Genomic DNA, 12,057 nt, shown 5'->3' with positions numbered 1-12,057 from the left:
AATAGCAAGGAAATATGTTAGATTACCTTTTGTTTTAGCTTGTGAATTTTCCCTATGCTAAGAGGGAGGTTTATTCCTGTTTTTGTAACTTTGAAGTTGAGCCTAGAGGGGAATCTTCTATGTTTTAAATCTTTGTATTACTCTGTAAAATTAGCTTCCATCCTGATTTTACAGAGGTGCTTCTTTTGCTCTTTTCTTTACTATAAAGTTCTTCTTTTAAGAACCTTGTTGGTTATTAGTGTCCTAAAAACCCAAGGGTCTGGTCTGTGCTCATTTTGTTAACCTATTGGTTGGTATATTATTCTCAAACCTCCCCAGGACAGAGCGTGAAGGGGTTTGGGGGGATATTTTGGGGAATTAGGATTCCAAGTGATCCTTTTCCTGAATCTTTGTCTAAATCACTTGGTGGTGGCAGCAATACTGTCCAAGGACAAGGAAAGGATTTGTGCCTTGGGGAAGTTTTTAACCTAAGATGGTAGAAATAAGCTTAGGGGATCTTTCATGCGGGTCCCCACATCTGTACCCCAGAGTTCAGAGTGGGGAGGGAACCCTGACAGGCACCCTGCCCATTCAGAATAGAAATGGAAAAGAGGCCAATTTTATCACATTCATTACGTATTAAAATGTTACAAACGCATAAATAATTGAATTATAGGCTGGGTAGTGGTCAGCACTTCATGGATGGCACCGTACATAAGAACATAAAAATGGCCATACTGCGTCAGACCAAAGGTCCATCTAGTCCAGTATCCTATCTTCTGACAGTGGCCAATGCCAAGTGGCCCAGAGGGAATGAACAGAACAGGTAATCATAAAGTAGGACTAAGCTTTCTGGATTTCTAAAATTTAAGAGTGAATCTGAGGTCCAAATTCCCTCATGAGTATAGGGCAGATTTGTCTTTATTAACATGACTGATGATAAAATAAACTCCTCAGATGAATTCAGAAATGTCTGCCCTTGAACAGTTTCCTTTTATTCATGCTAAACTACACTGACTTGAAGTCAGTGTTCCACTGTGCATTGTTTTTAATTTTAATGTACATTTATGTAAATTTAATTACATTTATAGCTGGGGTTAAATGCATTTACTCAGCTATTAAAATTGTCAACACAGAAAAGTAGAAGATGGTTTCCTCTGGCTAACCCATTCTTGTAATGCACATCAGGACTATGAAAAGGCTAGTATCAAACTTAGAAGACCACCACTTTCACTGAGTGGAAAAAAGCAGATATTTAAGAACAAAATATGGGACAAGCCCAATTAATGATGTATCTAAGAGGTGTGAAAGACGAAGTTTTGAATGGCTAAATTTCTGGCAGGAAACCTATGGTTTTTGATCAATGTTTTTCAATGTCAGATCAACTTTTCTTGCTACTCCTGTTTTGAACAGTTTACATTCCTTTTCTGGAATGGTAATTTCAACCTTTTACGTAGGCAGCACTATTAAATTTTTCCTTTTATGCTTGGGGAAATCTCAAATGGAACATTCTCTGAGTGACAAAAGAAGTTTGCATATGTGTGCAAAACACTCGTAATGCAATGTAAATCTCCAATATGCACATATCTCAGTGTAAATGTTTCAAAAATATCATTTAAAAGCAACGAATAGTGAGAGTGAGGGGAGAGGAAGGCATGAGAGGATAGAAAAGAAAATGCAGTATGTGTATAGTTGATTTGGAGGGGGGTCAGTCCGATTATCTTTTAATTCTTTAGTTTCTTAAAGCATAGTTGTTCCATGGCACTCTGTATCAATATTGTGCAAATATACCTCAAAACAGCCTTGGTTGATGTGTATTATTAACATCAGTTGACAGATGAGGAAATGAAGGCAATGAGGTCAGGTGATTTGCTTAAGGCCACAGATGGAGGCGACAAGAAAACTGGGATGAAAACTGTAGGTTCCTGGGTCCCAGTCCTGTACTTTGTCCACCAAATCGCATTACTTCTGCATACACACAAGCACATAGTGTTACCAATACAATAGGTACTTACAAATCATCCAATAATCAATGTAAATAAAGAGTTGACATACACTTTATAAATTATATAAATCTCTTTTTCATGCAGTGATTTTCCCAGACGAAAGAAAATCAGAAGGACTGGATTCTTCTATAGATCTTTCACTTTCTTAAGAGGAGTGATTAGTACCATCTCTCTCTCCCTGCCTCCCCCAACCCAGAACAGTTACTACTGCATGTCAGTCTAATCTAGGCAGAGGGTGTGTGGATCCCATGTAATTCAATCATCAAGCTTTAAGACAGCTTCCTAACACTAGGTGGAAGCCAAATTTCAAAACTGCATGCATCTTATGGCCTACTGGGGTCTAAATACAACTCATGCCTGCTGGCTGAACTGTAATGAAGTCTGTGAATGCTCAATGATAAAAGTGAGGAGGCCATATACTCAAACCAGTGGACTGCAAACTATGGGGTGTGCGGGGGCACAGCGGGGCCCGGTCCAGCCCCTACAGGAGGACAGGCAGGAAGCACCACTCAGCTCCACTCTGCCCCCAGCTCCTCTCTGGACCAGGCCCAATCCCCCAGACTCCGTTTGGCCACTGGCGCCCTTTCCTGGACCCTTGCTCTCAGCTTTCAGCCCCTGGCCCCTAGTCTTGGCCCTGCTCCCAGCCTGGGGGGCTTTGACACATTCCATTACTGAGGGGAGGGGTGAGAGGAAAAGTTTGGGCACCACCACTGACTTAAACCAATGGAAACTACACCATGTGCAAAATCGTATTTCCCAGATCTAGATGAAAATGTTGCTGAATGTTGCCCGGATAAGAGAAAAGGGCATAATTTATGCATTCTAATTCAAATTAAGGAAGCATTTCATGCTAATGCAGCCGTGCCTGCTTTGCAAAGCTAACCTTAATGGCTAACAATTGTACTTTCCAAAGCAACTGATGGCCATGGGAATAGCCATATTGGAACACACCTGCCACACACGCACACTCTCCATCTCTCCATGCACAGTTCACTGATGATTGCTTTGCAGGACTACGGATGTATTGCTTATTCATTCTGGAAGACTGTGGCATCCTATAAAAGCACTTACTAATAGACTCTCTGTCTAGAAAAATCCACTTCAGTGCAGTACCAGGCCGCTCTCAACTCACTTGAGTCACTTTAGGAGGAGAGTCTCTGTTCGCTATTAGGAATGGATGAACAGATCTGGAAGAGATAAGAACCAACCCAAATAATTGCCATCAAAAAACTCCAACTGAACCTTTTCTGAAGTAAAAAAATGTGATGAACATTTTTTTATTTCAGTCTCACACGCCCTTTCTCCTCCTCATTTAAAAAGCAAGTGGAAGTGACACAAGAAAAGCTGATCCTCCAGTATTTCTGACTCAACTGGACTCAGTTATGAGTCTCCTGAGAGCCTGTTCTCATGAGACTCTCAGTACAACCTTTGGATTTTATAGTTTACCAAGGGTCAAGGTGGATTCTCCATCACTGGCAATTTCAAATCAACGGATGTTTGTTTAAAAGATCTGCTCAAGGGATTTTTTTGGAGAAGTTCTGTGGCCGGGTTATACTGGAGGTCAGACTAGATGATCACAGTGGTTGCTTCTAACCCTGGAATCTATGACCAAAGATGTTCACACTGGATGCTTGTTCAATGCCTAACTTTAGGATGGTCATCTGAACAAAGCCTTGAAACCTTTCAATGTTTGCCCCTCACTATTCACTACTATCAGGATTATGCAGGCCCTATCCCCTCCTCTACTTTCTCACTCCTCTCAGATCCCTAGGCATGTTACTCCTAAGGAATGAAGTTATTGAGCACCCATCTGAGCAAAACCCAAAGATTACCCTGGTGGAGCAGAAGTCCCGGGCGAACAAAGGTGGGCTCCAAGGCAGCTCCTCAGAGCTGATTATTCCCACTCACCCCTCACACCTTTTCAAGACACTACCGGCTGGAATTTTTACCCATTGGCTGATGTGATTTTCAGTATGCGTGTGCTCAGAAGGGTCCTTTCTCATCATGCATAGGTCTGCTGCCTCAGGAGAGACATCCATTTAACCCAGTAGACTGTGCAGTAGTAGTCCCATTCTGGAAACCAGTGAGCCAGCTAAGGGAAATTTGGGTTTGTATATCTGGCCATGTAGAATGAAAATCCTTTCCACCTCCATTCACTAAGAGTCTTGCTGGGCTGACCTCCTCTCTGAAAGCTAATTAGTTTTCCTTTGACTTATAATATCTTCCTTGGTCCTGAATTTAAAGATATAGCACGAATAATTTCATCATAGCAATAATTTTACTCCGTATCATATATACATTCTTGACAGATGCTCCATCTGTCATAGTATTTTACAGTAATGAGCAAAAACACCACAGAAACTTTATTGTATCTTGTAGTGTTTAGGACCATTATTGTAGAAAATCCTTTCTTTTTTTTTTCTTTTTTCTTTCTTTCTTTCTTTTATTTTTTTTAACAGCTTATTATAAAAATAAGCCCTAACTTCAAAATTTGGATCTGGATTCAGTTGCTGATTTTGAATGCTCTCCCTAAATTTTAAATCAAAGTTCCTGGTGAAATTCATTTCTTATGAGATCATTTAGTTCACTCAAACATGCTTAGGACATCCAAGCACTGGGAGTGATGCAGAGTGGCATGGCTCCTGGGAGCCATTATCAGAGAGGCATGATCTCTGCTAGAGCACCCTGGCATGTAGGGCTGAGGAAGGGGTCCATTAGGGAGGTACTAGGAGGCAGTGCATTCAGGGGCGGCTCCAGGCACCAGCACACCAAGCACATGCCTGGGGCGGCAAGCCTGGGGGGCGCTCTGCCCGTTGCTGGGAGGGTGGCAGGCAGGTTGCCTTCGGCGGCATGCCTGTGGAGGGTCCACTGGTCCGGCTTCGGCTGACCTCCTGCAGGCTGCTGCCGAATCTGCGGGACCAGGGACTTCCTGCAGGCAAGTCGCCAATGGCAGCCTGCCTGCCGCGCTTGGGGCAGCAAAATACCTAGAGCCACCCCTGAGTGCATTTGTGTCTGGTTTCTGCACAAGACAGGAGGCAGGCTCCTTGTACACATTCCCCCTGCACATCCCATGCAAGGTAAAGCACAATCTGACCCTTAATTTCAGTCTCATTCAGAATTTCTAAGCCTTTCACTCCCCTCTCCCCAGAACTTAGAAGGTTCAGGCCAAGAAAGATTTATCATTCTGCTCTTGAACTGGAACTAATTCTTCTGGAGGATGTCAGCTGTCAATCACAGGCTCACGGACAAGGCAGGAGAGCAGCTTCCCACTAGAAAGCATAGGCGTATACAAAGAAAACAAAACATCCTGTGCAGTAGAACGAATTAGAACATAATGCAAAATCAATAGAAATTTTATATGCAAAATTCCACGTGTCTCGCAAACTGAAACCACCAAACTTTGAACAGCTCTGGCCCAAAGATGCAGCTACTAATACCAGATTAGGAAAGGGCTAGATAATAAGATAGCAAATATCATAATGCCTCTGATAAATCCATGGTACACCCACACCTTGAATACTGTGTGCAGTTCTGGTCACTCCATCTCAAAAAAGATACACTGGACTCTCGCTAGAATGCGGGATTTGGGATCCATGCGCAGTACCATGGGGACCGCATTATAGCGGGGACCACGTTAAAACGAATTGCAATTAGAGTAATTAAATTTGGGATCCATGGCCGCGATATATGTGAATTCGTGCTATATAAACGTGCGTTCTAGCGAGGGTCCAGTGTATATTAGAATTGGAAAAGTTACAGAGAAGGGCAACAAAAATGACTGACAGTATGAAACTACTTCCATATGAGGAGAGAGTAAAAAGACTGGGACTTTTTCAGCTTAGAAAAGAGACAACTAATAGGGAATATGATAGAGGCAGTCGTGGCTCTCTCCCCATCCATCAAGGCAGGAGACATCATCCCCTTCGCTATGACACTTCCGATGTGCTTCAGTTCAGGGAAAAATCAGCTCACAGTTAGTGTCCCAGGTCTGCAATCAGGCCGAACCATGATAAGTCTATAGGCCCGGAGCCCTCAATCAGGGCGGGCAACACACAGCTGGAGGCTCTGGCTAGAGGTTTGGAAAAGCCGCAACGAGTCTATCTGCTCAGTCAGGGCAGGGCAGTAATCTGGTAGGAGCTCTGACCTAGTCAGGCAGGCAGAGGAGTAGGGAGTCTATTTTCCTAGGTCCCCTCCAGACCTGCAGAGCATGCTCCAGTTGAAGAGAACATTTAAAACGGGGGAACTCAGCTCAGATGAGGAAGAAAGACAAACCAACTTTTAGGACGCCTGAACAAAGGTGCCAAAGAAGTCTTCCTTGAGGAACAGACTTCCTGCTGAGCCAGGAAGGGGCTGAAAGTTGAGTTGTCTTTTCTTTTTCTTTTGTTACCTTATAATCGACTTGGAGCTGAGCGGTGGGAGAGAAGGATGGTAGGAAGTGACCCAGGGAGGCAACCCTGAGGGCCCTCCGGGCACTGTTGGCTCTCATAGGGCCTTGGTATCGGAGCCCAGTGGAGTGAGAGGACCTGGGCTCCCCTACCAACTGCCCTTGTTGCAGAAGGGGCATAAGTATGTTTGCCAACTCTGACTGAAGCTATTCTGGGAGATTTTTTCCCCTCAACATGTTGTAATTTCATTTTCTTAAAATATCTTATTAAAATCTCCTCAGTTGCTTTCAATAGTCACCGGGAGATCAGTGCTGATTCCAGTAGACTCCCAGCCAATCCTAGAGGGTTGGCAACCCTAGGCATAAACCTCATTTCCACCCCACTCCCCCTCTAGTAAGGAGAGAGCAAGGATGTTGAAAACACTGAGGTGAAACTAAGCCGCATACAAGGGTTAGAAAATGGACTGAAAGACCTTCCCACTGGGAGGTGAGGCTGAAAACTGGATGTACTGCCCACTAGGCCACCTGGCTCCCCAAGGACTCTATGACAGTAACTAACTTTAATCACTGACTAACCTGAGGTGGATTTGAGCCAGTGACCTCAAGGTAAAAATTTCATATCCCATTTGCAATTCTCTGGTTCACCCACTCAACCTGTTCTACTCTCCAGATATATGAATTTTCTATCAGTGCAAGGTAATGAGTATGATCTCAGGGGCAAATTTTGGACTATGTGTCTAGCTAGCTAGTGTGCCCAACTCTGGGCTAAATTTTCAAATTGATTAGCTATGCGCAAAACTCATGTGCATGAATAATTTGGGCATTTAAGTTTTAATCCTACCCTCGCTGAAGCCAATGGTAAAACTCCCATTGATTTTAATGGGGCAGGATCAGAGCTGAAATTAATGAAGCTGCATGTGTGATTTGGGTGCAAATAACCATGATTACACATTTGCGTGGGTAATCACAGGAGAAAGTTAGGTGTGATTTTTATGCACACAACTTCATGTCCAAAGCTTTTGAACGTCTGGCTGTAAAGCTTTCAGATAGGAGAAAAGGAGAGGCCTCCCATTTTTCCTCTTGCTGCGGGCAAAGACTGTGTCCATTCTGCATGCTGTCTATACAGCTACACATGGGGTCACTGAAGTCAACAATTTAAGTTTTTTGAAAATAATTAGTTACCTGATTAAAGTTTTTCTGCCCATGTCTCTAACTCTATGGAAGAATCTTTAGCATGCCTGTTCCCACATACAGTGAACTAGGGCACTATGCCAATGCTGATCCCATTTGGCTTAGTGTGATGCCATCTGAAAGCTGCAGCCATCAAAACTTCTGAACGAAAGAGTTAGTGTTTGACAACCACACAAAGAGGATTTGAGAGGAACTACAACCTGAAGGACAGCGATAGACAGGCCTGCTTCTGCCACTCTTTCATTTAATACCTTAATCTGGGAATAATCACAGTCACTAGGGCTTCTTGAAGAGTAAGCTGATGACTACTCAACTTGAGTAAGATGGCAGAGTTGGACCTGAGGAAGGGAGAGAAGAGAGGATAGCTCACTTCTATCCAGAATCATATCCCCATAGGAAGAGAAGAGGGGGTTAAATAAAAGGAGTGGAAAATGATGACTACTCAATGTAGTTCTGATTTCACACAACAATAAGCTATAGGAAAAGCAGCAGCAGTCATGCCTATACTGGGACTGGCTACCAGCTAGGGTTGGTTGGTTTGTTGTGAGCATGAGAAAAATTCTTTTTTCCACATTAATAAGAAAGTAGAAAATTCATACATAAATACCCCCAACCCAGTCAGAGTAAAACAAAAGCCAAGAAGATGCTGTCCTTTGAAAGGCAGAAACCCTGAAACACACAGCTCCTACATCCCTACTGCCATTACAGTACCCATGTAACTACCCCTGAAATCAGAGACTAAGGGCATGTCTACACTATCAGAGTTACAGCACTGGCAGTTACAGCGCCACTCAGAGAGTGTTGAAGGGAAACCGCTGTTGTGTGTCCACACTGTCAGCCTGCACAATAGCATGTTCACACTTGCAGCACTTGCAGAGGTATTCAGAGCGATGCATTCTGGACAGCTATCCCACAGAGCACCTCTTCCACTTCTGCGGCTAAGAGTTGTGGGAAGCAGAGGGGGTCGCGGGGCATCCTGGGTCCTGTCCCAATGCCCCATGATGCATTGCTTCACATCACAGCAAACCCTGTGCTTCCGTCTGCATTTGGGGCCATCTTTCAACCTTTTGTGTACTGTGCCCCCTGCCTCTTTGGGCTGCAAGAATGGATCCAAAACTGCTGACCAGTATGCTGCTCACTCTCACTAACACATCACAAGTGGCAGTGGAGTTATTCTTTAAACTACAAAGGCAAGAGGAGTGCAACATTGATCTTGCCACAAGTAGTAGCTACGACACAAGATTGCTTGTGGCATTCACGGAGCTGCTGATCACAGTGGAATGCCACTTCTGCGCTCTGGAAACAAGCACTGAGTGGAGGGATCACATCGTGATGCATGTCTAGGATGATGAGCAGTGGCTGCAGAACTTTCGGATGAGGAAAGCCACATTCACGGGATCATGTGATGAGCTCACCCCAGAAGCGTGTGGTGATTGCACTATGGAAGCTGGCTATTCCAGACTGCTACCGATCGGTAGATAACCAGTTCGGAGTGGGAAGTCGAGCATTGGCCATGTGTTGACAGAAGTCTGCAGGGCTATTAATCGCATCATGCTCCAAAAGCCTGTGACTCTTGGCAACGTGCATGACATTGTAGATGGCTTTGCACAAATGGGCTTCCCTAACTACGGAGGGACAATAGATGGCATGCACATCCCAATTCTGGCACCAGACCAGCTAGCCATCAAGTACATTAATCACAAGGGGTATTTCTCAACGGTTCTCCAGGTGCTTGTGCATCTCCGTGGGCGTTTCATAGAGATTAATGCAGGCTGGTCCGGAAAGGTGCATGACACACGCATCTTTCGGAACACTGGCCTGCAGGGCCATCCTTAGGATTTATGGGGCCCTACGCAGTATTATTAAACTGGTGCCCCTGTGCCGGATGGCAGCCCAAGCTCACAGCCTGGTGGGGGAGGGGGAGGAGGGACTTGACAGCAAAGGATAATGAGATGCCCGGCCTGCCTCATGGTGGCAGAGAGGCTACGTCTACACTACAGCATAAAATCAAAATAACTAAAACCAGTTTTATAAAACCGATATTATAAAATCGATTTTATGCGTCCACACTAGGGCACATTAATTCAGTGGTGTGTGTCCATGGTCCGAGGCTAGCGTCGATTTCTGGAGCGGTGCACTGTGGGTAGCTACTGTAAAATGATGAGGCCAATAACTTCGATTTCCGTCCACATTAACCCTAAATCGATATAGTAATATCGATTTTAGCATTACTCCTCTCGTTGGGGAGGAGTACAGAAATCGATTTTAAGAGCCCTTAAAATCGATTTAAAGTGTGTTGTAGTGTGGACAGGTACAGCGTTAAATCGATTTAACACTGTTTAAATCGATTTAACTGCGTCGTGTGGACCAGGCCAGAGTCACAGTTCCCCGCAGAGACTTCCATGCCCTCTCCCTCATGCAGAATGGACATGAAGAAAGTACCTAATTAAAAGCACTAAAATTTGGGAATAAAAAATGTCAGTCACAGGTTTTTTGATATGCCCTGATGTTTGTCAGAGATTTATTTGCAAAAACTTCATAGTAAGGGTGAGTCAGCTGTCCTGCTGAATACAACATTACATATAATGGAATACATGATGCAGCTCTTCTCTGTTTTACATTTTCTTATTCAGTATTTCTAAGTTGAATTTATATTTTAAATGTACTCAAATCTTAAGCCAGCATTCCAGATTATTACATATTTAACTCACTGAAACAAAGACATTCTTTTAAATTAATCAGAGAGGTTTAGTGTGTTCATAACAACGTTCATTGCTTTTAGAAAAAGGGAACAGTAATTTACTTTGTGTGATCTCCATAACAAGAGACATGGTTATGAAATTTCACCAACTTTAAAAAAATATGTTTCCAAAGATTTTAGGTATAACAAGGATTTTGTCTTACTAAGGTACTGATTTTGCTGCAGGGTTCTTTTAAAACTAGTTCGTCGGATAGTCAGAAGTAAAGAAAGGGAAACTCTTTGTCCAGCTATCTGGAAGGGAAGGACTGTTGTCCCTTTAAGGGCTCTCTTCAGTGGGGAGTGGGGGGAGAGGTGGTGAAAGGATGGACAGAAAGGACAGGAAGACTTGGAAGCACTTTTTTTTTTAAACTATAGTAATTAAAATGTGTATTTTAGATAAGGGAGGTCTTTTGAAGGATTTATTTAAAAAACTGTATGTCTGAAGATCCACGCATTTAAGGCTAAAGATGATTGTGCATCTAAAACTCTATGCAAGCATTTTTTAGAAATGTGATTTTATAATCTTCACCAGCTCACTAATGAAATATTTTAAAGCAAATTTTAAACTAAGGTCCTGTAGACTGACATGTTCTGTGTAAATATTACATTAATGCACAACTGTTTTTGTCAGTAAAGTCAGAAACTGACAGTATAAAAATTTATTTGGGCATAAGCTTTCATGGACATCGGATGAAATGGGTTCTAGTCCACAAAAGCTTATGCCCAAATAATTTGTTAGTCTTTGAGGTGACACAAGGACTCGTCCTTGTTTTTGCTGATACAAACTAACAGGACTACCACTCCGAAACCTGTCAGTATATACCTTGGGGTTGGCAAATGCCTGTTAAATGGCTTTATTACCCCTTGAATGTCTCTTTAACAGTTTCAGTGTTGTGCTAATAGGTCTGGCAGGCTGGAGGTTTTTTCACTTTTAACTACTAGATTGCCTCCCAAGGAAGACTCACCAGGCTCATCTGTGGGAGCCTGCAGGAAGGGTCAGAACAGGGATAGGAAGTGGGTGGACACTAAGACCCAGTGGTGCCCCAAATTTTCAGGTGCCCTACGCAGCTGCCTATGTTGCCTATGCCTAAGGACGGCCCTGCTGGCCTGTTCAAGAAGCTGTAAGCAGGTACTTTCTTCCCAGACCTGAAGATCCACCATAGGGGAAGTCGAAATGCCCATTGTGATCCTGGGAGACCCCACCTACACTTTAATGCCGTGGCTTATGAAGCCACACACGGGGCAACTTCACAATAGCAAGGAGCAGTTCAACAACAGGCTGCGCAAGTGCAGAATGACTGTTGAGTGTGCATTTGGTCATTTAAAGGCCCGCTGGCACTTCCTCTATGGGAAGGTGGACCTGGCCAATGACAATATTCCTATGCTTATAGCCGAGGGCTGTATGCTCCATATTTGTGAAGGGAAGGTGAAAGCATCACTCAGTTCCTGGAGGCTGAGTTTGAACAGCCAGAGACCAGAGCAATTAGAGGGGCACAGCAATTTGAAGCTGAAAGCCACTAATATTTGTTGCTATGCTCGAGAGTGCAGTGCTTGTAATGCTAGGAGGTGATTGGTGCAGACGATGCACTATGAAGGTTTAAGAAAATTGCCTGTTGCTTTGCAGGGCTCTGTTTGCTTTCAATTAATGGAATAAAGATTGCTTTCAAACCAACACACTTCTTTTACTAAAAAACAACAATCAGAGGAGAGAGAGAGAAAAAAACAGCAGCACTGAGGGAAATGGGGGAAGGGAGGGG

This window comes from Gopherus flavomarginatus, chromosome 4, assembly GCF_025201925.1.
Source record: "Gopherus flavomarginatus isolate rGopFla2 chromosome 4, rGopFla2.mat.asm, whole genome shotgun sequence".
NCBI classification, from domain to species: domain Eukaryota; kingdom Metazoa; phylum Chordata; order Testudines; family Testudinidae; genus Gopherus; species Gopherus flavomarginatus.
Note: the sequence above shows the minus strand (reverse complement) of the source record.